The sequence below is a fragment of the Bos javanicus genome, chromosome 15 (assembly GCF_032452875.1).
Source record: "Bos javanicus breed banteng chromosome 15, ARS-OSU_banteng_1.0, whole genome shotgun sequence".
In the NCBI taxonomy this organism is placed as follows: domain Eukaryota; kingdom Metazoa; phylum Chordata; class Mammalia; order Artiodactyla; family Bovidae; genus Bos; species Bos javanicus.
This window is the reverse complement of record NC_083882.1, coordinates 59885741-59911147: the sequence shown is the minus strand read 5'-3', so window position 1 is coordinate 59911147 and position 25407 is coordinate 59885741. Positions and strand designations below refer to the sequence as shown.

The 25407-nt window shown below is 37.0% G+C and overlaps 1 long non-coding RNA gene across 4 annotated transcripts in view; it reads right to left on the bottom strand.

Annotated features, from left to right (window-relative positions):
• Window positions 1–25407, bottom strand: part of LOC133226911 (uncharacterized) — a 76242-nt gene that overhangs the window by 43333 nt on the left and 7502 nt on the right. For 2 of the 4 annotated variants that reach the window (XR_009729658.1, XR_009729660.1), the window contains exon 2: window positions 6312–6381. The exons of 1 other annotated variant lie outside the window; for it this stretch is intronic. This is a non-coding gene — a long non-coding RNA (uncharacterized LOC133226911). Of the gene's footprint in view, window positions 1–6311; window positions 6382–12688; window positions 13148–25407 lie in introns of those variants that run through there. One more of the 4 variants, XR_009729659.1, reaches the window with a different exon arrangement.

Sequence of the window (25407 nt, the reverse complement as noted above, 5' to 3'; positions counted from 1 at the left end):
GATTAACCCCAAAGATCAAGAAAGTGGAAACAAAGGAACAAAAAACAAAAGAGACAAGTGATAAGCAAATACTAGCATGGCAGATTCAAACCCAGATGCACAGGTAATTATATTAAGTGTAAATAGACCATAGAATAATTTAAATGAAGAAAATGTCAGACTAAACACAAAAGCAAGACTGAACTATATGCTTTGTAGGAGAGATGCACTTGAAATACAAAGACATAAATATTTGGGGATATAGAGCTGGTATGGTGGCTTCCTGAATACCAGCAGAAAATTGTATGGTAAAGAGTAGCATAAGATTAAAAAGACAAAAGTAGGTAAAACTCAGAAAAGATATAACAGCACTACTATCCAAACTGACTTAATTGATATTAACAAAATACTAAACAAAAAATAGAAACATATTTCAATCTTACATGGAGTTTTTAATCCCCATAAACCATAGTTAGGGCATAAAATAAATCTCCCAAATTGTAAAAGTATTGACATCTCATTGATGTCTTTGATCAGAATGGGGTTAAACTAAAAAATTAACACCTATAAGTTGTCTAGAAAAATTACAAAATATTTGGAAATAAAATAATATGCCTTAAGTAACCCATGAGGTACTAAAGAAATTCCAAAAGAAGTAATTATTTTGAACTAAATAATAATGAAATTAACATATTACAATTTATTAGAGCAAGCAAAAGCAGAGTTTATATGGAAATTTATAGTTTTAAATGTCCTTAGTAGGAGAAACAGGCCAATATAAAAATTATGTATTTAAGTTTCTACTTTTAAAAGTCTAGGAAAAGTAAAATAAAGCCTTAGTAAATAAATGTAAGGAATGTAATAAAGGAATGTAAAAAATGTAATAAAGATAAGAACAGAAATCAATGAAGTAGAGAAATCTTTTAAAACCAAAAGTTAGTTCTTTAAAAATATTAGTAGGGTTGATAAACTCCTAGTCAGAATAATTTTAAATGAGATAAAGAAAACAAATCAATAATATTAGTAATGAAAGAGGGATATGAATGCAGACCATACAAAAACACTGAAAGGTTTACAAGATAATATTTGGAACAACTTTATACTAATATATGTAGATCCTTTTTTAAGGTTTATTTATTTATTAGCATTTTAAAGTTTTTAATGAATTTGTTACAATATTGCTCCTGTTTTATGTTTTGGTTTTTTGGCCACAAGGCATATGTAACCTTTGCTCCCCAGGCAGGGTCTGAATCGGTGCCCCCTGCGTTGGAGTATGGAATCTTAACAACTGGACTACCAGGGAAGTCTCTGTGCTAATATGTTTAATAACCTAGATAAATAGGTCAAAGGCATTAATTTATCAAACGATATCAGGAGAAAAGTGAATTCCAAATAGCCCTAAATCTGTTTTAAAAGAAATTAATGCAAAATAAAACACTCTAAATTCCAGATCCAAATGATTTTACTGATAACTTTAAATAAATAGTAAGTGAAAACAAACATTAATTTCATACAATTCCTTTATAAATCAGCAGCAGAAGGAACATTTCCATCTCATTTCATAAGGCCAGTATAACCTGAACATAAAACCTGAGAAAGATACTACACGAAGAGAAACTCATAGAACATATAATAGTTTAAAAACTAATATTAATGTTGGCAACTTGATTTCTCTGCAAAATGTTAACAAATTGAATCCAGGAGAGTATTGAATTTAGCAGTATATAAAACACTGAATTCAGCAGTATATAAAAGGATTACATACCATTACTTAGTGCAACTGATCTCAGTAAAGCAAGGTTGGTTCCACATTTTAAGTCAATCAATGTAATAAACTCCTATAACAGATCTAAAGAAAACATTAAAGTAATCTTAAATTCAACACCATGTCATGATAAAAAGTTTCAGGAAACTCAAAATTGAAAGACATTTGTTCAATTTGATAAAAAGCTTTTGAAGAGAAAAAACTACAGCTAATAATATACTTAATGGTTAAAGTCTGAAAGCTTTCCTTCCAAAACAGGAGCAAGGCAAACATGCCCACTGTCACCATTTTAATTTAATATTACACTAGAGATATGATAAAGAGAAAATACTAAAGAAACATGCAGGACAGAAAGACATAGGCAAATCTATTGACAGATGACAGGACTGCAGAGAACTCTGAGGAATCTAAAAAAAAAACAAACTTCTGGATTCTATAAGCAAATTTAACAAGGTCACTCAAGGACTTCACAATAGCCAACACAATTCTGGAAAAGAAAAGAAAAATGAAGTCCTTAAACTATCTGATTTTAAAGCTACAGTTATCAAAACAGTGTTTCATAGGTATAAAGTTAGATCAGTGGAACTTAGATCCAGAATCTAGGCAGAAATCATATGTAGGTGATTATATACTTTTTGACAAATGTGCCAACAAATTTCAATGCTGAAAGTATAGTCGTTTCAATAAATAGTGCTGTCAAAAATATCTGTATGAAAAACAGAAAGAACTTTGACTCTTGAATCACATTTTCATAGAAATAAATTTGAAAAGTAATGTAGAATTAAACATAAATGTTAAATTTATAAATCTTTTAAAGAGAACATAGGAGAACATCTTTTTTTTTTTTTTTTTATTTTTTTACATGAATTAGAAAATGTTTATTGAAAGAAATAATGTACCATTTTGTTAGAGAATTTGTTTTTAACCCACGTCAGAGGATGAGGACATTTGTAGACCATTGGGTTTTTTCCTCTATTTCACAATAGACTGGAACCCCTCCCCCCAACTTCTTAAACAAACAAGTTCACTTATTTCTGAAAAGTGAGCACTTAACATTGATGCCATAACCACCTGCAGAAGCTGGATCTGTAACTTGAGAAAATATTTGCAAATAATGCAGCTGACAAGGGATTAATCTCTAACATATACAGACAACTCATGAACTTCAATATAAAAACAGAACAACCCAATTAAAAAATGGGAAGAAGACCTAAGCAGATATTTCTCCTAAGAAGACATACAGATGGCCAACAAGTACATGAAAAGCTGCTCAACATCACTCATAATCAGAGAAATGCAAGTCAGAACTACAGTGAGGTATCAACTCACACCCGTCAGAATGGCCATAACAAAAAGTCTATAAACAATAAATACTGGAGAGGCTGTGAACGTAAGACCAGAAACTATAAAACTCCTAGAGGAGAACATAGGCAAAACACTCTCCGACATACATCACAGCAGGATCCTCTATGACCCACCTCCCAGAATATTGGAAATAAAAGCAAAAATAAACAAATGGGACCTAATTAAACTTAAAAGCTTCTGCACATCAAAGGAAACTATTAGCAAGGTGAAAAGACAGCTTTCAGAATGGGAGAAAATAATAGCAAATGAAGCAACCGACAAACAACTAATCTCAAAAATATACAAGCAACTCCTACAGCTCAACTCCAGAAAAATAAATGACCCAATCAAAAAATGGGCCAAAGATCTAAATAGACATTTCTCCAAAGAAGACATACAGATGGCTAACAAACACATGAGAGGATGCTCAACATCACTCATTATCAGAGAAATGCAAATCAAAACCACTATGAGGTACCATTTCACACCAGTCAGAATGGCTGCGATCCAAAAGTCTACAAATAATAAATGCTGGAGAGGGTGTGGAGAAAAGGGAACCCTCTTACACTGTTGGTGGGAATGCAAACTAGTGCAGCCACTATGGAGAACAGTGTGGAGATTCCTTAAAAAACTGGAAATAGAACTGCCTTATGATCCAGCAATCCCACTGCTGGGCATACACACTGAGGAAACCAGAAGGGAAAGAGACACGTGTACCCCAATGTTCATCGCAGCACTGTTTATAATAGCCAGGACATGAGAACATCTTTTTAACCTTGTGTTAGACAAAGTTTTCATAGAAAAGACATAAAACACAGTATTAAAAAGTAAGAATAAATGAAACTCCACTAAAGTTCATAATTTCTGCTCTTAAATGACATCATTGAGAAGAAAGAAAAGGCAAGCCATAGATTGGAAGACAGGATTTTCCACAAATATGCAAATATAAAATATATACATATATTTACATACAAGTGGTAAAGTGTTTGTATGCAAATATATAAAGAACCCTCACAACTTAATAATATGAAGAAAGACAACCCAACAAAAAATTCACAAAATATTTGAAAAGATATAAAATGACCATTAATTACATTAAAAGAGCCTCAGTAAAGTTAATGACCAGGAAAATTAATATTAAAACCAGTGAGATATTAAATCTTACTTGCTAAAATGACTAGTATTAAAAAGGCTAGCAATACCAAATGTTAGCAATGATATCAAGCAAGTGGGACTCTCACAGATGACTAGAAAGGTGAAAAATAGTACAATCACTTTGGAATATAGAAAGTCACTTTCTTGTAAAATTAATCATACATTTCCCATATAACACAGCAATCCTACTCCTACTTAACTTGAGATAAATTAAAACTTTTTTCCACACCAAGAGTCATATAAAATTATTCATAGAAATTTTATTTATGGTAGTCAAGAACTAGAAACATTTCAAATATCAATCAGTAAGTAAATGGAATAACAAACTCTGGGGGTATTCATACAACAGAGTATACTCAGCAACGACAAGGGACAAACTACTGATACATGCAATGACATGGATAAAACTAAGAAAACAAGCACCACTGCCAAATATATATATATATACACATATGATACATGTATAGAATATATATTAATATATATTATGTATATATTTCAGGTATGAACAGAGTCCAACACAAGAAAATTATATCTTAATTTATTCACATATTCCAGGTGTTTTTGCATCATGTAAAACTATAAAGGCTTTAATAATATGGATGATCTGGAAGGCATAGTGCTTTCTAGGTGAAATAAGTCAGATGGAGAGTGACAAGTTCTGTATGTTATCATTTATATGTGGAACCTAAAAAATGAATGAATGTAACAAAACAGAAATAGACTCACAGACATAGAGAAGAAACTAGTGATTACCATTGGGGGTTGAGGAGAGGGACAAAATAAGGAGAGGGGATTAAGAGGTACAAACTACTACATATGTAAAATAAACAAGCTAATTGTACAGCATAGAAAATATAGTCAACATTTGCTAGTAACTTTAAATGGAGTATGAACTGTAAATATATTAAATCAGTCTGCTGTACACCTGAAACTAATATGAAATGAACTATACCTCGATTAAAAAAAAAAACTGTGAAGGTTTGCTCACATGTTTACTGTGACACAATCAAAAAGTCCCTTGGTATATATTCTTCTACCTCACAATTCACATCAGTTATTAATACCACTTTATATCATGTACCACCCACCTCTTTCTGATGCTTTTCTCACTCACTGTTTGCGTCTTACGAAACTTCTCATAGTACAGATCTGGGAGTCAAACACTTCCTGTTCTCTCCTGTTTAACCAAGTCCAAAGGGAAGCACCCAAATTAGCCAAGATGCTCATTTCCCACCAATGCTGACAAAGATCTCTGCCACTGAGAAGCAGCTCAGCTACCCAGGTGGGAAATACTGCTACAGAGCAGACAGCTGCTCTCAATGCCAGAACAAACAGGTGCAGATTTTATTGATGCAAAAGAAGTGAAATAAACAAGACAAAATAGAGATCCACTCACAAATACAGATTTTCTAGAGTAAAAGCAGGGAAGTGGACCTTCAGAATAGATAACAAAGTGCCCTTTGCTGATCAAGTTCAAAGTCATATTCCATCATTTTAGAGTTCTTATGGCATGTCTGACACATACTACAGTTTCATTGCCATTAGGTTATTATCTAATAACAGAAAAATGCTTACAAAGAAAGAGGTACAGATTCATAAAACCTTTTCATTATTCTGGGATAGAGAGGTGGTAAGTTGAGAAAAAAAAAAAAAGGCCAAGGCATTTTACACCATCTATCCAGTGATAGGGTGCTTCCCAGGTGGCTCCAGTGGTAAATAATCCTCTTGTCAATGCAGGAGACAAGATAGAAGAGGCACAGGTTTGATCCCTGGGTCGGGAAGATCCCCTGGAGGAGGAAATGGCACTTCACTCCAGTATTCTTGCCAGCAGAATCCATGGACAGAGGAGCCTGGCAGGCTACAGTCCATGGGGTTGTAAAGAGTTGGATAGAAACTGAGCATCTGAGCATATCAAGTGATAGAACCTGTGTATGTATATCTTTACCCCTTGGTATGAACTTAGCGATGTGGTTTGCTTTAGCTAATGGAATATTAGCAAGAATGATGCAAATTAAAACTTAAAAAGTGCTTAAAAAGTAAAAGTTTAAAAAAAATTGGAACTTACTGTTTTTGGAACTCAGTTTCTATGTGAAAAAGGCTGGGTTAGCCTTCTGAAGACCTATAGTTTATCAACCCTAGCAAAAAACCAGATATGGAAAAGGTCACCCAGGATCAATCAACTCTCATGTGATTCATAAGCTAATTGCAGTGACTTCAGTGAATCCAGGCAAGATAAACAGAGTAACTCAACTGAGACCAGTCCAAATTGTCTACTCATTGAGTCAGGAGTTAATAAATTAGGTTTGCTGTATTTGTTACACAGTAATACTTGACCAATACAGACAGCATAGCCAGCTCAAAGCTGCAAAGGGATTAAAGTGAGAAGACCATCTTCTGCTGAGTTCTGAGTCATAACACAGATCATATTTCTTGCCAGAGCAGTGACCTTATTCCTCATGACATTGAGTCGTATTCTAACTCCAGTAAGTTGAAGACAAAAGAAATCTATAACACTGCCTAACATCATTCACCATATCAAAGAAAATTTACATTGTATTTTTTTCACTTTTCAATTTATGTTGGCATCATGTATACAGAGCCCCAAATCTGACCTCAAAAGAGTGAATCAGTGAACTCCAGAAGGCTAAGAGATCTATGTTCCACTCACACAGCATCCCTGGAAGCCACCAAATTTCATTGTAACTCAAAACAATCACACATTCTTACCAAGGAGCTCATTCAAAAACTACAAGGAAAAATCTGCCAATGGTGGGGGAAACCTATATCATATAGAAATTTTTAGGCAGAAAGAAAGGAAAGTGGATGTCATAACTGGAAGGGGTCATCTAGGAACTTCTTAGAATGCAGATTCTGATTCAGCGTGCCTGGGATCTTTCCAGTTCTAATAGCTCCCAGGAAATGTCATTGCTACCATTCTACAGATCATATTTTAAAAAAGAAGGTACTAGGGTCTCTCCTGGTTCTTGAGTAGCATAAATGACTTTGATAAGATTTATAAAGTTATACTTAGCCATTCATTATTGGATATTGGAATTACTATTTTATTGGAAATATACACTTAAGTGTATAAGCCCCCACCAAATTCAATACTTAATGAAAACCTCTGATTTCTTTAGTCCATAATTGACTTCAGAATGAGCACTTCTTATCTCAGGGCTTATCATGAGAAACGCTGGACTGGAAGAAACACAAGCTGGAATCAAGATTGCCGGGAGAAATATCAAGAACCTCAGATATGCAGATGACACCACCCTTATGGCAGAAAGTGAAGAGGAACTCAAAAGCCTCTTATTGAAAGTCAAAGTGGAGAGTGAAAAAGTTGGCTTGAAGCTCAACATTCAGAAAATGAAGATCATGGCATCCGGTCCCATCACTTCATGGGAAGTAGATGGGGAAACAGTGGAAACAGTGTCAGACTTTATTTTGGGGGGCTCCAAAATCACTGCAGATGGTTTAACTGCAGCCATAAAATTAAAAGACGCTTACTCCTTAGAAGAAAAGTTATGACCAACCTAGATAGCATATTCAAAAGCAGAGACATTACTTTGCCAACAAACGTCCGTCTAGTCAAGGCTACGGTTTTTCCTGTGGTCATGTATGGATGTGAGAGTTGGACTGTGAAGAAAGCTGAGCGCTGAAGAATTGATGCTTTTGAAGTGTGGTGTTGGAGAAGACTCTTGAGAGTCCCTTGGACTGCAAGGAGATCCAACCAGTCCATTCTGAAGGAGATCAGCCCTGGGATTTCTTTGGAAGGAATGATGCTAAAGCTGAAACTCCAGTACTTTGGCCACCTCATGCAAAGAGTTGACTCATTGGAAAAGACTCTGATGCTGGGAGGGATTGGGGCAGGAGGAGAAGGGGACGACAGAGGATGAGATGGCTGGATGGCATCACTGACTTGATGGATGTGAGTCTCAGTGAACTCTGGGAGTTGGTGATGGACAGGGAGGCCTGGCGTGCTGTGATTCATGGGGTCGCAAAGAGTTGGACACGACTGAGCGACTAAACTGAACTGATACCTATTAAACTGATCATTCTATGCCATCTCTCTGAAATGTTGACAATTTGATGAAATAATACTTGCTTAATATTGGCATTAGAGGCTGAGCTAGAAGCAGTGAAAATGCTTGATCTTATTGTTTTTGTTTGCTTTTACAACTGCTTTCCTAATTTTATTTTTATTTTACTTTAAGGATATTTTCCCCTTAATATTTATCAGATAAAGGTTGACATTTGGTGAAAAAATAATCTTCTAGTGTTTCAGTGCAAGTTTACCTGCAAATCTACTACCTCTGGAAGCACTTACTGCCAAAGGCATATCAATTTTAAATTCCTAATATACAGGGTTTTCTTTCTAATGAACTAACATCTGCTTAATAATTCGTTAAATTCAAATACAGCTTTCTATACTGTGTTTCTTGTACTTAGTTGGAAGGCGATTAACAGAACATAATTATCCTTTTATGCTTTTACCTTCATAATGGACTTTCAGGAAAATGAGAATATCTTCTAATAATGTTCTGTAATTTCTTCTTTGCTATATATTTATCCAATATAATATGACTCTCTTCTACTAAAAAGCACCTCATATTTACCTGTATAAAATTTTTCTCCTTGGCTGTCAGAATTACCCCTAATGCAGCCGCTTTCTCAATATTTTTGTTCTTTTTCAAGAGAAATTATAAGTTGAAACATTCAGCATGTGCTTAAGTCCTCCATTCCTACCATCCCTTACTTCTGTAGTGCTGCCTTTGCAATCCGTATTAGACAAGCCTTGAACATAGCGCCCATCGGATCAAGCAGATTAAAAATCAATTCCTTAACAATGTCACTTTTGTTTCTATTCTTGGAGAATGGAACGGCAACCCACTCCAGTATTCTTGCCTGGAGAATTCCATGGACAGAGGAGCCTGGCAAGCTACAGTCCATGGGGTCACAAAGAGTCAGACATGACTGAAGAACTAACACTTTTCATCCTGAATCTGTGTGTGTGTGTGTGTGTGTGAGATTTGCCACATTACTCCTCAGTGGTCTGATTTTAAAGAGGGTTATGATATCTACTTGAATTTGCTGGCCATGATCTACCCCTCATTTATTATTTCTTTAGGGATATCCTATTTATGGTTTTCTGGTTTTCTAAGCCTCTACAGGAAAATCTCCATTTGAAGAAGAAAAAGAAGTAAAAAAAAAAAAAAACCTTCCATTCATTGATTTGTAATTATCCATAATTATCCAAGTCAGTCCAGTGGACTTATAATGCCTTTTAATGAGCCTCTCTATCACCAGCTTCCTTAATCTGTCTTTTCTTTCTTAATTTCCCACTTCTCTCCACTCTGAATCATTTAGTCAATCTTCATGGTCTCTGCTGGTAACAGGGCTTTATGTTCCATTCATCATGAGCACTTATACAGTGATATGCACATAACCCATACCACACTGCATTTTAGTTGTTCTATCTTATGTCTCCTACTGAGTCAAGTGTTAAGGGAATTACACATCTAACTTTCACTTGAGTACCCTTAACAGCACCTTGTACATATTGCAAGTGCTTATAAATATACACTAAAGGAATAAATAAATCTGTAATGTTAGCCCTTATTTTTCCTGTACAACTACTCAAACTGATTGTATTAGAACTAAAAAGTCAGTAGTTTGCTTCATAGCAGTCACTAAATTACATGCACTGAATGCAGAAAATGGCAGTCAGAATAACTGATTAAAACAACTGAATCAGATTCCACTACTGGGCTTTAAAGTAAAACATTAAGCAGAAATTTAAATTGTTTCCTGTATTAAATGTCAACACAAATCCAGACAGACATAATCACATTAACGTCTTCAACATATCAACAGTCAGATGTGGAGAAGTGCTTGAGTCATTTACTTCAGTCAATACTTAAATAGGAAACTGAATCCTTAAAATGAACTCTTTCAATTTTCTATTTGCATAATTAAAGCTATGGAAGAAGCTCATTTGCACAGTTTGTTTTCCCATGATATGTAGTTACCATGACAATGCTTATTGTTTGAAGATGATCAGGGTATTAGTATGAGTATTATTCATTGCAGAGTTATCAGAGAATGATCTTACTCAATAAGTCAGTACATTTGAAAAAAAAAAAAGAATATAACCATTCTGAGCTTTTCTTAAATGAGATTTTTAAAATTAAATTTTAGTAAAGATGGAATTTTTTCTTCCCAAATGCAGAGTATTACTAATCTATTCAAATGTCACAAAACACCAGCTTAGATCAGGTGATGCACAAGCTCTATTCCCTATAGATAGATGGAAATGCCTTCTGTTCATGATAAAAACCCATGGTGACAGTGTCACAGAAAGAACATTTCAACAGCAACTGCATCACCAAGAAAAATTCTCTTCTAGAATTATGATCATAGGATTAGGAAAGTGTTTCTTTCTTCCATAGTTAAATAATTTAATTCTGTAGAATGAAGTATATAATATGTAGCTGCTGCTGCTGCTGCTGCTAAGTTGCTTCAGTCGTGTCCGACTCTATGCAACCCCATAGATGGCAGCCCACCAGGCTCCCCCGTCCCTGGGATTCTCCAGGCAAGAACACTGGAGTGGGTTGCCATTTCCTTCTCCAATGCATGAAAGTGAAAAGTGAAAGTGAAGTCACTCAGTCATGTCTGACTCTTAGCGACCCCATGGACGCAGTCTACCAGGCTCCTCTGCCCATGAGATTTTCCAGGCAAGAGTACTGGAGTGGGGTGTCATCGCCTTCTCCGACAACACAATGTTACAACCCTACAATTTGGCTGCTGCTCTCCCATTGGGATTTGTTATTAATTATATAACACATTTGATTCATCAGGATATAAAACTGGGTCAAAATAAAAGGAATATTAAATTACAATATTTGTTCTCTGAAGTACTTTAAAGTTTTCAGAAGACACCTTTCTGTTGTTTCTTGAGTGGTTTGTATTATTTCGTATTTCAAAATAACTAGTGACCTAGTCTCATTCTCCTTGAGCTTCTCAAACTAAATCACTTACAGTTTTTGAATATAAATAAATCACTCCAGATGGTGATTTCAGCCATGAAATTAAAAGACGCTTATTCCTTGGAAGGAAAGTTATGACCAATCTAGATAGCATATTAAAAAGCAGAGACATTACTTTGCCAACAAAGCTCTGTCTAGTCAAGGCTATGGTTTTTCCAGTGGTCATGTATGAATGTGAGAGTTGGACTGTGAAGAGAGCTGAGCGCTGAAGAATTGATGCTTTTGAACTGTGGTGTTGGAGAAGACTCTTGAGAGTCCCTTGGACTGCAAGGAGATCCAACCAGTCCACCCTAAAGGAAATCAACCCTGAATATTAATTGGAAGGACTGATGCTGAAGCTGAAACTCAAGTACTCTGGCCACCTCATGAGAAGAGTTGACTCATTGGAAAAGACCCTGATGCTGGAGGGGATTGGCGGCAGGAGGAGAAGGGGATGACAGAGGATGAGATGGCTGGATGGCATCACCGACTCAATGGACATGAGTTTGGGTAAACTCTGGGAGTTGGTGATGGACAGGGAGGCCTGGAGTGCTGCAATTCATGGGGTCGCAAAGAGTCGGACACAACTAAGTGACTGAACTGAACTGAATTTGAACTAAACATATAAGAAGAAATATTTGAATCTTTACTTTCAGATTACAAATACACGCAGTTGTGATACAAAGTAGGAAAAAATAACTTTTAAAAATAAAATTTGATTTCCAAGAAATGCCCTATTTTTTGGTGGCTTTCACTGCTCTCTTTCCTACTCAACACCATCCCAAATAGACTCCTTCTGCCTCTCTTTAGATTAACTATATTTTGGCTGACAAATTAGAGACTTTGACAACCTGCAACTGCTTAGAATTGAATGAGTTTGCTATGACTGTCACATCAGCCATCCTAAAGAAATTTAAAGGACTAGTTAAAAAATCAACTTTCATTTTTGAAAATGAAGTACCAGCTTTTACCTTGAACTAAAAACAGCATTTTTAAAATTGATACTATTCAAGTCTAACAAAATTTAGATAAGGAAAATCTGCCCATATAGTTTTAAAAGAAATAAAGCTTGACCATGTCTAGAAGGTAAAGAGAAAATAGTTATAAGAAGTCCTTAAAATATTCATTTTTCTGAATATTTTTATATTCAGAAAGATATTTTAATAGTGGGTCAATATTCATGGCCCATTAATTCCATATTTAAAGAAGCTCTCTCATATTGAGGAATTTCATTTTTAAGAATCTCTGTATAGCTCTCTTAGGAAGATAATCCTGAAATACAAAGAAAGACTTCAATACAAAGCATTCTTTTTAACAGTATCAATGTATCTGAAAGATTTAAAAGTCTTACATTGTTTTAATAATCAAGTAAATTATGTTGAGTTCATAGAAAGGACACAACCCAGCTCAAACTTACTTAAGCTAATTAAAAATGCATACATCAAAAATAGAAGAAATATATTGGCTTTGTAAAAATGTGATAAACAGAAATCTGAATTAAATAGAGTTAGGAGACCAGAAGGGGGAGCTCTCACGCCCTGTGATAACAGCAGAACCCAACAGGAAGAAGAAAGCCTGCTCTTCTTTCCTGGCAAGGACTCAGCCAATGAAAAGCCAAGCATTCTGTGTTCACTGTAGCCCTGGCAACCTCCTTTCCCCTCTATATAAGCATTCTCCTTCCCTTGCTGTGTGGGCACTTGCATATGGCTTGCCATGGCTGTAGACCTCAAATTGCAATTCTGTTGATTGTGAATAAATCAGTTTTTGCTGGAAAAATATGTGGCAGTCTCTCTATTCAGGTCAACAGTTTACACAGTTAAAATCCTAGGAGAGAGATACTAAGGAAGATATGTAAGTACTGGGGAGGAAAAGCAATCTCTCCAGTTTCATTCAAGTGGCTTGCTTGCTTGAAGTGTCTCCATGGCTGCCCCCAACACTAGAACTACCAGTCTTTCAAGTTCGGCATAAGAAATAAAAGAGACCTCTTATGAATTTGATATGGGCACTGGAATTTATTCTGATTACACCAACTTGTTTCTTGTTTCAGTGATGTATTACTGAAATAATCACTGTGGCTAGCAAAATTATTCTAACTGGCCAAATTTTGGTCAAGTGCCTACCTTTGAATGAATCACTATAACAAGAGAGATTCTGTGAGTGTTTTGTGTTTTGCTTTTTTGTTTTTCTAAAAGTTGTGTGACCTTGTGGAAAGAATACTAACTTCTTCTTTTTTTTTTTTTTAGAAATAAGTATTTTTTTTAATTTAATTTTATTTTTAAACTTTACATAATTGTATTAGTTTTGCCAAATATCAAAATGAATCCATCACAGGTATACATGTGCTCCCCATCCTGAACCCTCCTCCCTCCTCCCTCCCCATACCATCCCTCTGGGTCGTCCCAGTGCACTAGCCCCAAGCATCCAGTATCGTGCATTGAACCTGGACTGGCATCTCGTTTCATACATGATATTTTACATGTTTCAATGCCATTCTCCCAAATCTTCCCACCCTCTCCCTCTCCCACAGAGTCCATAAGACTGTTCCATACATTACTGTCTCTTTTGCTGTCTTGTACACAGGGTTATTGCTATCATCTTTCTAAATTCCATATATATGCATTAGTATACTGTATTGGTGTTTTTCTTTCTGGCTTACTTCACTCTGTATAATAGGCTCCAGTTTCATCCATCTCATTAGAACTGATTCAAATGAATTCTTTTTAATGGCTGAGTAATACTCCATTGTGTATATGTACCACAGCTTGCTTATCCATTCATCTGCTGATGGACATCTAGCTTGCTTCCATGTCCTGGCTATTATAAACAGTGCTGCGATGAACATTGGGGTACACGTGTCTCTTTCCCTTCTGGTTTCCTCAGTGTGTATGCCCAGCAGTGGGATTGCTGGATCATAAGGCAGTTCTATTTCCATTTTTTTAAGGAATCTCCACACTGTTCTCCATAGTGGCTGTACTAGTTTGCATTCCCACCAACAGCTGGAGAGGATGTGGCAAAAGAATACTAACTTCTTGTGGGCCAGCTCCCATCTATTAAATGAGAGATTTGAATCAGAGAGATTTGGATCATTCTGAAATCCTTCTACCCATAGCTATCTATGATACAGCAGTGTTGTCTATGGGCTGACTTGTGACATAAAAATATTTCCCAGGCAGAAACAAGCATTTTAGGATAAATTTAATAAACCTGAAGCATGTGCTCTGTTACCCAACAAGTCCTGCAAAAATATCACAAGTATTTGAAAGAACTATGCCAAAGAGGACAAAACCCAAATTTTAGGTGTTTTTCTCTCTTTTTTCTTTTTTAATAAAGTATTTTAAAATATTGATTTGATCAGATTGGACTAGAACATTTTTGGTTGATGTAAAATGTGGATATGTAATCAGAACCTAAGATGAACCCAATCTTGTGGATTTTTCCAGATGCTTACAAGAGTGCATCAAAAATGAAAACAATCTTGCAATGTTATGCTTTAGATTTGTAGGACTGGAACAATTTGCGAGCCATATAGCTTTCTACTTGAATTTTATGTTATATTCTTATATCAGTTCATGTTTCCACACTTGACCACGTAAATGGAGAGCTGAATATTCAGAAGACATCCAGTCTAAGAGATCTTTCTGTCGCTTCTAACCTGATTTTGTTTCTGAGAGGAAATGTTGATACATTGTTAGAGTCCTATCTTTCGGACACACAAGAATGAATGAGTTCTTGTACTAATGCAAAAGCTTTATCCCAAGAAACTAAACAAAAATAATGTACTGATAATGTTAATAATTGAGTTTTTGCTATTGTCAGTATATGCCAGATCTCATAAATTTCCAAGAAGTGGGGGCTCAAGGGTAGGGTGGGAGACAGTGGATTACAGCACAAGGAAAAGTGAAAAGTTGATCCTCCCTCTCCTGGAATTCACTGGCTAGTTGAATTTTTTGGTGCATAGTGTACTGCGTGTGATGTGGTACAGTTGGCACCTTTACTCCCTTTCTTTAGATTATGTGATGTTTTATATAGTTATGTATCATGATTTACCAAAAGTGGAGTCAGAGATATAAAAGGAAATGTCTCAAGTGAAAAATTACAGCCGGTATCGAATCTATGGGAACCCTATTTTTAGGAATGAGGGTTTCTTCACAGGCTTTTGGATGACAAATGACTCATCACACATATACTACATATTCGGCAAATCTTTCTAGAAACTGTATTGAATAATTAGAAATTCATTAAAAAGTCACTGTAGTTTATAAAATATTTAAAATAATTACATATGATTATGAAATTACTTCATAAAGCACAGAGCAAATCATAAAGTTCCTGCATGAGTCATTCAAATCTTAGACCCAGTTTTCCTTCTTTTAGGCAAATGGTTCTTATTCACTGATTACAAATTTTGATTAAGCTAGAGGAATAAAGAATGTCTTGTTGGTCTGTAGGCTTTGCCAAAGAAACAGGTTTTTTTTTTTTTTTGGAATAGAAATAAGACTAGACACAAAAACATACATATTTCACTCTCCTGATGAGAAACATCATGACTAGTTGAGAAATGTATCACTTAGGAGAATATTTTACAGGAATATTTATAGGAAAACTTGTACTTCTACAGGGATATACACTTTTCCCCCTGCATTTAATGAGATTTTTTATCAAATCTGTCTATAATGGGATGCAGCTAATTTTATACCAACTTGTTTAGTACTGACTTAGCCAAATGAGTAATCATTTGGCCTTTCTGCAGGAACCATCTTGATAGGCCACACATTGATTCCAGCAATATTGTTTTTACAACATCAAGGGAGGAGGAGAGAAGAAGCCACAGAGGAATAAAAAATAGAAAAAGAGAGGAAAAATGAGAAAAACGTAGTGCTTTTTTAAAGAACCTGCTATATGCCTGGCCTTGCCATATAACAACACTGAAATAAATATTATTAGCCTTGTTTTGTAGACAAGGCAACTGATCAAGGGGGTTACATAACCCTCCTTAAGTCATAAGCCCTTGATCAGTTCCCTTATCTACAAAATAAGGCTATAATATTTATTTCAGTGTTGTTATATGGCAAGGCCAGGCAAAGGGGGTTAAAAATCCCCCTTAAATCGTACCTGGCTTCCTGGGTAGCACCATGTTAAAAATTCATCTGCCAGTGCAGGAGTTGTAGGAAGATGTGAGTTATATCTTCGGGTTGGGAAGATCCCCTGGAGTAGGAAATAGCAACACATTCCAGTATTCTTGCCTGGAAAACCTCAATGGACAGAGGAGCCTGGTGGGTTACATCCGTGGGGTCACAAAGAATCAGACACTACTGAGCGACAGAGCACACACATACACAAGTCAAACCTAGTTACTCTAACAAATGTTAACCCCCAAACCTAGTGGCTTAAAACAACTGTTTTACTTGCCTGTGGGTCTCTGGATTGAGCAACCTGAGATGTGCTCAGCTGGACAGGCCTTCTGTTAGACTTGACTGGGTCACTTATGTGGCTGCAGCCATCAGATGCTTTGCCTTAGCTGAGTGGTCCAAAGTGCCTCACTCTCATGTTTGACTGCTGGGAATGACTATAGGCCAGGCCACATGTCTCCAGTAAGCTTTCATAAACTTCTTTATACAGGGGCCACATTAAAGAAAGCAAGCTCCTTTATATAAATGCTTTTCAAGACTCAGTTTATGTTATGCTATGTTTAACAGTATCTGGTGTAAATATTACACATTTAAAGAGTGGTAAAATTAAGATTCAGATCCAAGTCTTTCTGATAACAATCCTTCAGCTCTTCCAATGCTCCTGTTAGTCTTTGGTATTTAGTGAGATAAGCTTTCACTTTTTCAATAAATGTTGCAGAGACCAAAATTGGGATGGATAGCTATGCATGATTTGGCAGTAGTAACAACCTATCTTATTAAAGGTCTGCTGCTGCTGCCAAGTCGCTTCACTCATGTCCGACTCTGTGCAACTCCATAGACGGCAGCCCACCAGGCTCCCCCGTTCCTGGGATTCTCCAGGCAAGGACACTGGAGTGGGTTGCCATTTCCTTCTCCAATGCGTGAAAGTGAAGTCGCTCAGTCGTGTCCGACTCTTCACGACCCCATGGTCTGCAGCCTACCAGGCTCCTCTGTCCATGGGATTCTCCAGGCAAGAGTACTGGAGTGGGTTGCCATTGCCTTCTCCTACTGATATAAAAAATATTTTTAATATTCCTTGCATTAGTTAGCTTTTGCTATGGCAACAAACACCTCCAATATTACAAGAGAATACAGTAATTACAGTTCTCAGATTGTTCTCAGAATGCCACAGAAGGTCCAAAGGGTCAATTTGCATTTCAAAGAGTCATGTAATTTATTTTGATAATACAATTCTTCCCAAAAACTTTGTTGGCAACTTTCCCATGTATTTCAACATTTTCATCTCCTTTGCTAGGGACCATGTCAATAAACCTTTTTTGTGGTATACATCACTTACTAGAGCTCTGCTGTCCAATCCAGTAACCATCAGTCAACTATGGCTGTTGAGCATTTGAACTGCAACTAGTCTGAATTGAGATGGAATATAAGATAAAGCACACACTTGTTTTTCATACCGAGCAACAAAAAAAATGGGAAATTTCTCATCGGTATTTTTATATTGATCACATGCAGACATTGTTTTATTTTGTATATATTGGATTGAATAAGAATATACTTAGTAAGTTAATAAAATTATTGAACTTAATTTCATGTTTCTTTTCACTTTTTAAAACACAGTTATTAAAAATTTTAGGTGACATGTGATTTGTAGTATGTTTCTATTGGACAGAATTAGACTATCATTAATTTTGGTTGTCTTGAGATTAATGTTATTCCTTGGGATATCAACCCATTTAGGCCTTTTTTCTGAGACCTCTGTCCAACTGAGAGGATTTTCTGGACCTGTTTTAATCTAATGACAGGTTGTAACAAATGTGTGATGGCCACATTCTTGATTAGTTTTTTGCTCTGTGACTGCCTTAATTTGAGAACATTTTACTGGTGGGAGATGCCACCTAATCCACCAGTCCCAGAATGTTTAAATTATCTTTTGTTCTTTATTCAGCCTTGGAAGCATGCCAGTTATACTCATAGCTCATTCTTTCTTATAATAGGTAATCAAATTGAGCTAATAACACCCAAATTGTGCTATGAAAATTCTGCTCAATATCTCTTTTGCCCATCAGAAGTTTATTAGATGTATTTTGTGCTTCCAACTTATTGCAGGTAATCATTTTATCACACATTTTACTAATGCATAATATAGACTGTTATTTTTCCTGCCTCCTATCTCAGTTTACTTGCTATATATTTCCTAGTTCTATAGTTTAGGGTTCCTTTTGGCATCATTCCACTTCTGGCATTTACTTTACTGGTCAATATTTGTAGGAATTAACAATTCCTATATCTTCTAGGCTAAAAACAAACAAAAAATAATAATATCTTGCTCTGTAACATGAGAGCAACCGGTTTCCATGTTTCTTCTTATTCTAGAACCCACAGGGACCTACTATCTAAAGATGCTCCTCTCTCGTGGTAAAGGGTAGGAAGGAAACAGATACAGAGTCAAGCATTGAAGGCATATTTAGTCTCTGCCTAGGTATGGCAAATGTCTGTTTATATTCCATTAGCCAAGGCATGTTATAAAGCCAAGCTCAAAACCAATGCGTACAGGGAAGGGAGAGAGGTGGGAAGGAAATAAATCTTTAGGAACTTATAATTCAATCTATCACATTACTTTTTCAAAATTATCTCCAAAAACAATTTTCATATAACAGAAGAAAACCAATATTCTTATAGTCCACCAAACAGTCCCTAAACCAGTACTCCCTACACTAGTCAATCTCTACAATTATTTGGAAAAAATTAGTCAATATGCAAAAATAAAATGTAACTTCAAAATTTGAGATTTCCTGCCAATGACAATATTTTTAAGAATGTACCACACATTGTAAGGCCAGTTCCCACACAAAATACTATATCTAACTGTTTTGAGCATTGGTGACATCATTGAATAAAATTAGGACTCTCTTAGATTTAACTTTCAGTTCAGTTCAATTCAGTCACTCAGTCATGTCTGACTCTTTGCAACCCCATGAACTGCAGCACGCAAGGCCTCCTTGTCCATCACCAACTCCCGGAGTCCACCCAAACCCATGTCCATTGAGTTGGTGATGCCATCCAGCCATCTCATCCTCTGTCGTCCCCTTCTCCTCCTGCCCTCAATCTTTCCCAGCATCAGGGTCTTTTCCAATGAGTCAGCTCTTGGCCTCAGGTGGCCAATGTATTGGAGTTTCAGCTTCAACATCAGTCCTTCCAATGAACACCCAGGAAACATCTACTGTTTCATTATTTACAATAGCCAAGAAATGGAAGAAACCCCAGTGCCCATCAACAGACAATTGGGTTAAGAAGATGTGGCGTGTGTGTGTGTGTATATACACACACACATATACACAGACGGGAAAAATGGACGTAGGGGCATATTTCCTCCTCTTGGGCTCTAAAATCACTGTGGATGGTAACTGCAGCCATGAAATCAGAAGACATTTGCATCTTGGCAGGAAAGCTATGACAAACCTAGATAGTGTGTTGAAAAGCGGAGGCATTACTCGGCCAACAAAAGTCTGTATAGTCAAGGCTATGGTCCTCCCAGTGGTCATGTACAGTTGTGAGAGCTGGACTATAAGGCAGAGTGCTGAAGAATTGATGCCTTTGAACTGTGGCCCTAGAGAAGACTCCTGAGAGTCCCTTGAATAGCAAGGAGATCAAACTAATAAATCTTAAGGAAAACCAACCCTGAATACTTGTTGGAACGACTGACGCTGAAGCTGAAACTCCAGTATTTTGGTCATCTGATGTGAACGGCTGACTCCTTAGAAAAATCCCTGATGCTGGGAAAGATTGAGGGCATAAGGAGAAGAGTGTGTCAGAAGATGAGATGGCTGAATGGTATCACTGATGCAATGGACATGAATGTGGGCAAACTTCAGGAGATGGTGAGGGACAGAGAGGCCTGGCATGCTGCAGTCCATGAGGTTGCAAAGAGTCAGACAGGACTGGGTGACTGGACAACAACAACATACACACACATATATTTATGTACATATATATAAGGAAATATTAGCCATAAAAAGGATGAAATTCTGCCATTTGCAGAAACTTGGATAGACCAAGAGAATATTATGCTTACTGAAATTAGAGAAGACATACTATATGATAATCTAAAAAATAACACAGTGAGTGCATATGCAAAAGAGAAACAAACTCACAAAGATAGAAAACAAACTTGTGATTAGCCAGAGAGAAAGAGAAGGGAGGAGGGGCATTAACAGATAAAAACTAGCATGTATAAAATAGATAAGCAATATCAGTTCAATTCAGTTGCTCAGTGGTGTCTGACTCTTTGTGACCCCATGAATTGCAGCATGCCAGGCCTCCCTGTCCATCACCAACTCCTGGAGTTCACTCAAACTCATGTCCGTCGAGTTGGTGATGCCATCCAGCCATCTCATCCTCTGTCGTCCCCTTTTCCTCCTGCCCCCAATCCTTCCCAGCATCAGAGTCTTTTCCAATGAGTCAACTCTTTGCAATAAGGATATGCTATATAACACGGGGAATTATAGCTACTGTCATAATAATCTACAATAAAGTATAATCTGCAAAAATACTGAATCATTATGCTGTACACCTGAAACTAATATAATATTATAAATCAACTATGCTTCAATAAAACACTTTTAAAATAAAAAATTGTGAAAGAACACAATGAATAAAGCACTGGAAATAATATGCAAAAAAAAAAAAAATCCAAAACAAAAACACAGCAATTGCTGTTTTGCCTTTTACTTGCATTTTGCATCACAAAACTGAAATTAACTTCATGGGGGGGGGGCAATTTTTTAATACATTCAATTAACACAGACTTTTCATTTTCACAGTATACTTCCTTTCTCTTTGACATTCATCTATTAATAAAAATGAAACCATACCAATGTGAACTCTAAAAATCTAAACCTCAGATAATGCAGGGTACTTTTAATTATTTCAAAATAAGATCGCTGCCCTCCTTTAGAAAGAATGATCAAAATTCTTTTCTCTTCTTCACTGTGTTTCTGGAAAATCATTTTTCCTAGGAATGCCTGTGGTATGCACAGTCTTTTAAAAGCTTCCTGAAGTCTTGAAACTTACACTTCTATGATTTCCAATCTAAAATATTCAAATGCAAAAGTGACATTTTATATATTGTGAGTTTGTAACTAAATAAAAATTACTCCTAACCCAGTTTTAAGACTGGAGATTTAGAAAACCAAAAGTGAATCAACTTCACTGAAAAATACTTATGATATTTTACCAAAGATATACAAATGGCAAATAAGAATATGACAAGATCCTCCATATCATATGTCATCAGGGAAATACAAATTAAAACAATGAAATATCACCATATACCTATTAGAATGGCCAAAATCTAGAACACTGACAACACCAAATGCTCATAAGGATGTGAAACAACAGGAACTCTCATATACTGCTGGTGGAAATGCAAAGTGTCACAGCCTCGTTGGAAGATATTGGTGGTTTCTTATAAAACTTAACAGTCTTAACATACAATCTATTAATTACATTCTCAAAGCAGCTGAAAATGTATGTCCACACAAAAACCTGCACATAGATCTCTCTAGCATCTTTGCTTGTAGTTGCCAATACTTGGAAGTAACCCAGATATCCTCCAATGACAGTGAAAGTAGCTCAGTTGTGTCCGATTCTTTGTGAACCCATGGACTATACAGTCCATGGAATTCTCCAGGCCAGAATACTGGAGCAGGTAGCCTTTCCCTTCTCCAGGGGATTTTCCCAACCCAGGGATCAAACCCAGGTCTCCCACATTGCAGGCATATTCTTCACCAGTTGAGCCACCAGGGAAGCTCAAGAATACTGCAGTGGGTAGCCTACCACTTCTCCAAGGGGTCTTCTCGACCCAGGAATAGAACTGGGGTCTCCTGCATTGCAGGTAGATTCTTTACCAGCTGAGCACCAGGGCAGCCCTAAAGGTTGGGAACTGCTGCCCCATGGACTGCAGTCCACCAAGCTCCTCTGTCCATGGAATTATCCTGGCAAGAATACTGGTGTGGGTTGCCATTTCCTCCTCCAGGAGATCTTCCCAACCCAGGGGCTGAACCAGTATCTCTTGCACCTCCTGTATTGGCAGATGGATTCTTTACCACTGTGTCACCTAGGAAGCCCCTAGGTGATTGGATAAACTGTGGCACATCCAAGCAATGGAATATTACTGTGCTGCTGCTAAATTGCTTCAGTCGTGTCCAACTCTGTGCGACCCCATAGACGGCGGCCCACCAGGCTCCCCCATCCCTGGGATTCTCCGGGCAAGAACACTGGAGTGGGTTGCCATTTCCTTCTCCAATGCGTGAAAGTGAAGTCACCCAGTCGTGTCGGACTCCTAGCGACCCCATGGACTGCAGCCTACCAGGCTCCTCTGTCCATGGGATTTTCCAGGCAAGAGTACTGGAGTGGGGTGCCATTGCCTTCTCCAGGAATATTACTCAGTGCTTAAAAATTAAAAAAGAGCTACTAAGCCATGAGAAGACTTGGAGATAACGTATGAGCGTTTTACTAACAGAAGAAGCCAATTTACAAACTGCATGTTTTCAACTATATAACATTCTACAAAAGATAAGACTATGGAGACAATAAAAAGATCAGTGATCCCCAGAGGTGTAGTGGTACGGGGTGAAAAGGCAAAGAATAGAGGCTTTTTAGGGCAGTAAAAATACTCTGTATGGTATTATAATGATTGCTATATGTCATTATACATTTGTCCAAACCCAAAGAATGTATAACACCAAGAGTGAGCCCTAAGGTAAACTATAAACTTTGAGTGATTATGATGTATCAATATAAGTCCATCCATGATAAAAAATGTACCCCTCTGATATGATGTTGATAATGAGGTTATGCATGTTTGGAGAGGAGAATATAGACCTCTTAATTTTGCTGTAAACCTAAAACTTCTTTAAAAAAAGTCTTAATTAAATTTTTTTGTTGTTATTTTCACTAATTTTAAAGCTGCAGACATCAAAACTCCAGTGAAGTTTTAACCATAATAACCCTTACATATTTTAATAAGAAATTAAAGTCTTAGGCAATCAAGCTATTTTATACCATCAAATAGCAATCAGGTCAGATCAGTCGCTCAGTCGTGTCCGACTCTTTGCGACCCCATGAATCGCAGCACGCAAAGCCTAAATAGGAATAGATATTACTTATTGAGCAGAGATACCAAAGGAACATTTCATGCAAAGATGAGCTGGATAAAGGACAGAAATGATATGGACCTAACAGAAGCAGAAGATATTAAGAAGAGATGGCAAGAATACACAGAAGAACTGTACAAAAAAGATCTTCACAACCCAGATAATCACGATGGTGTGATCACTAACCTAGAGCCAGACATCCTGGAATGTGAAGTCAAGTGGGCCTTAGAAAGCATCACTACAAACAAAGCTAGTGGAGGTGATGGAATTCCAGTTGAGCTATTTCAAATCCTGAAAGATGATGCTGTGAAAGTGTCACACTCAATATGCCAGCAAATTTGGAAAACTCAGCAGTGGCCACAGGACTGGAAAAGGTCAGTTTTCATTCCAATCCCAAAGAAAGGCAATGCCAAAGAATGCTCAAACTACCGCACAATTGCACTCATCTCACACGCTAGTAAAGAAATGCTCAAAATTCTCCAAGCCAGGCTTCAGCAATATATGAACCGTGAACTTCCTGATGTTCAAGCTAGTTTTAGAAAAGGCAGAGGAACCAGAGATCAAATTGCCAACATCCGCTGGATCATGGAAAAAGCAAGAGAGTTTCAGAAAAACATCTATTTCTGCTTTATTGACTATGCCAAAGCCTTTGACTGTGTGCATCACAATAAACTGTGGAAAACTCTGAAAGAGATGGGAATACCAGACTACCTGACCTGCCTCTTGAGAAATTTGTATTCAGGTCAGGAAGCAACAGTTAGAACTGGACATGGAACAGCAGACTGGTTCCAGATAGGAAAAGGAGTACGTCAAGGCTGTATATTGTCACCCTGCTTATTTAACTTATATGCGGAGTACATCATGGAAAACACTGGACCGGAAGAAACACAAGCTGGAATCAAGATTGCCGGGAGAAATATCAAGAACCTCAGATATGCAGATGACACCACCCTTATGGCAGAAAGTGAAGAGGAACTCAAAACCCTCTTGATGAAAGTGAAAGTGGAGAGTGAAAGAGTTGGCTTAAAACTCAACATTCAGAAAACGAAGATCATGGCATCCGGTCCCATCACTTCATGGGAAATAAATGGGGAAACAGTGGAAACAGTGTCATACTTTATTTTTCTGGGCTCCAAAATCACTACAGATGGTGACTGCAGCCATGAAATTAAAAGACGCTTACTTCTTGGAAGGAAAGTTATGACCAACCTAGATAGCATATTCAAAAGCAGAGACATTACTTTGCCAACAAAGGTCCGTCTAGTCAAGGTTATGGTTTTTCCTGTGGTCATGTATGGATGTGAGAGTTGGACTGTGAAGAAGGCTGAGCGCTGAAGAATTGATGCTTTTGAACTGTGGTGTTGGAGAAGACTCTTGAGAGTCCCTTGGACTGCAAGGAGATCCAACCAGTCCATTCTGAAGGAGATGAGCCCTGGGATTTCTTTGGAAGGACTGATGCTAAAGCTGAAACTCCAGTACTTTGGCCACCTCATGTGAAGAGTTGACTCATTGGAAAAGACTCTGATGCTGGGAGGGATTGGGGCAGGAGGAGAAGGGGACGACAGAGGATGAGATGGCTGGATGGCATCACTGACTTGATGGATGTGAGTCTGAGTGAACTCCGGGAGTTGGTGATGGACAGGGAGGCCTGGCGTGCTGTGATTCATGGGGTCGCAAAGAGCTGGACACGACTGAGCGACTGATCTGATCTGATCTGATTCAGCTCTTATTGTATGCTAAGAATTGAGGCATTTAGATAATTCATTCATATAATTACTACAACTTCAATCTCTAAATGCTCTATTAGGTTAAAAAATTAATTCAAATTCAAAGTAGGAAAAATGGAAACTATA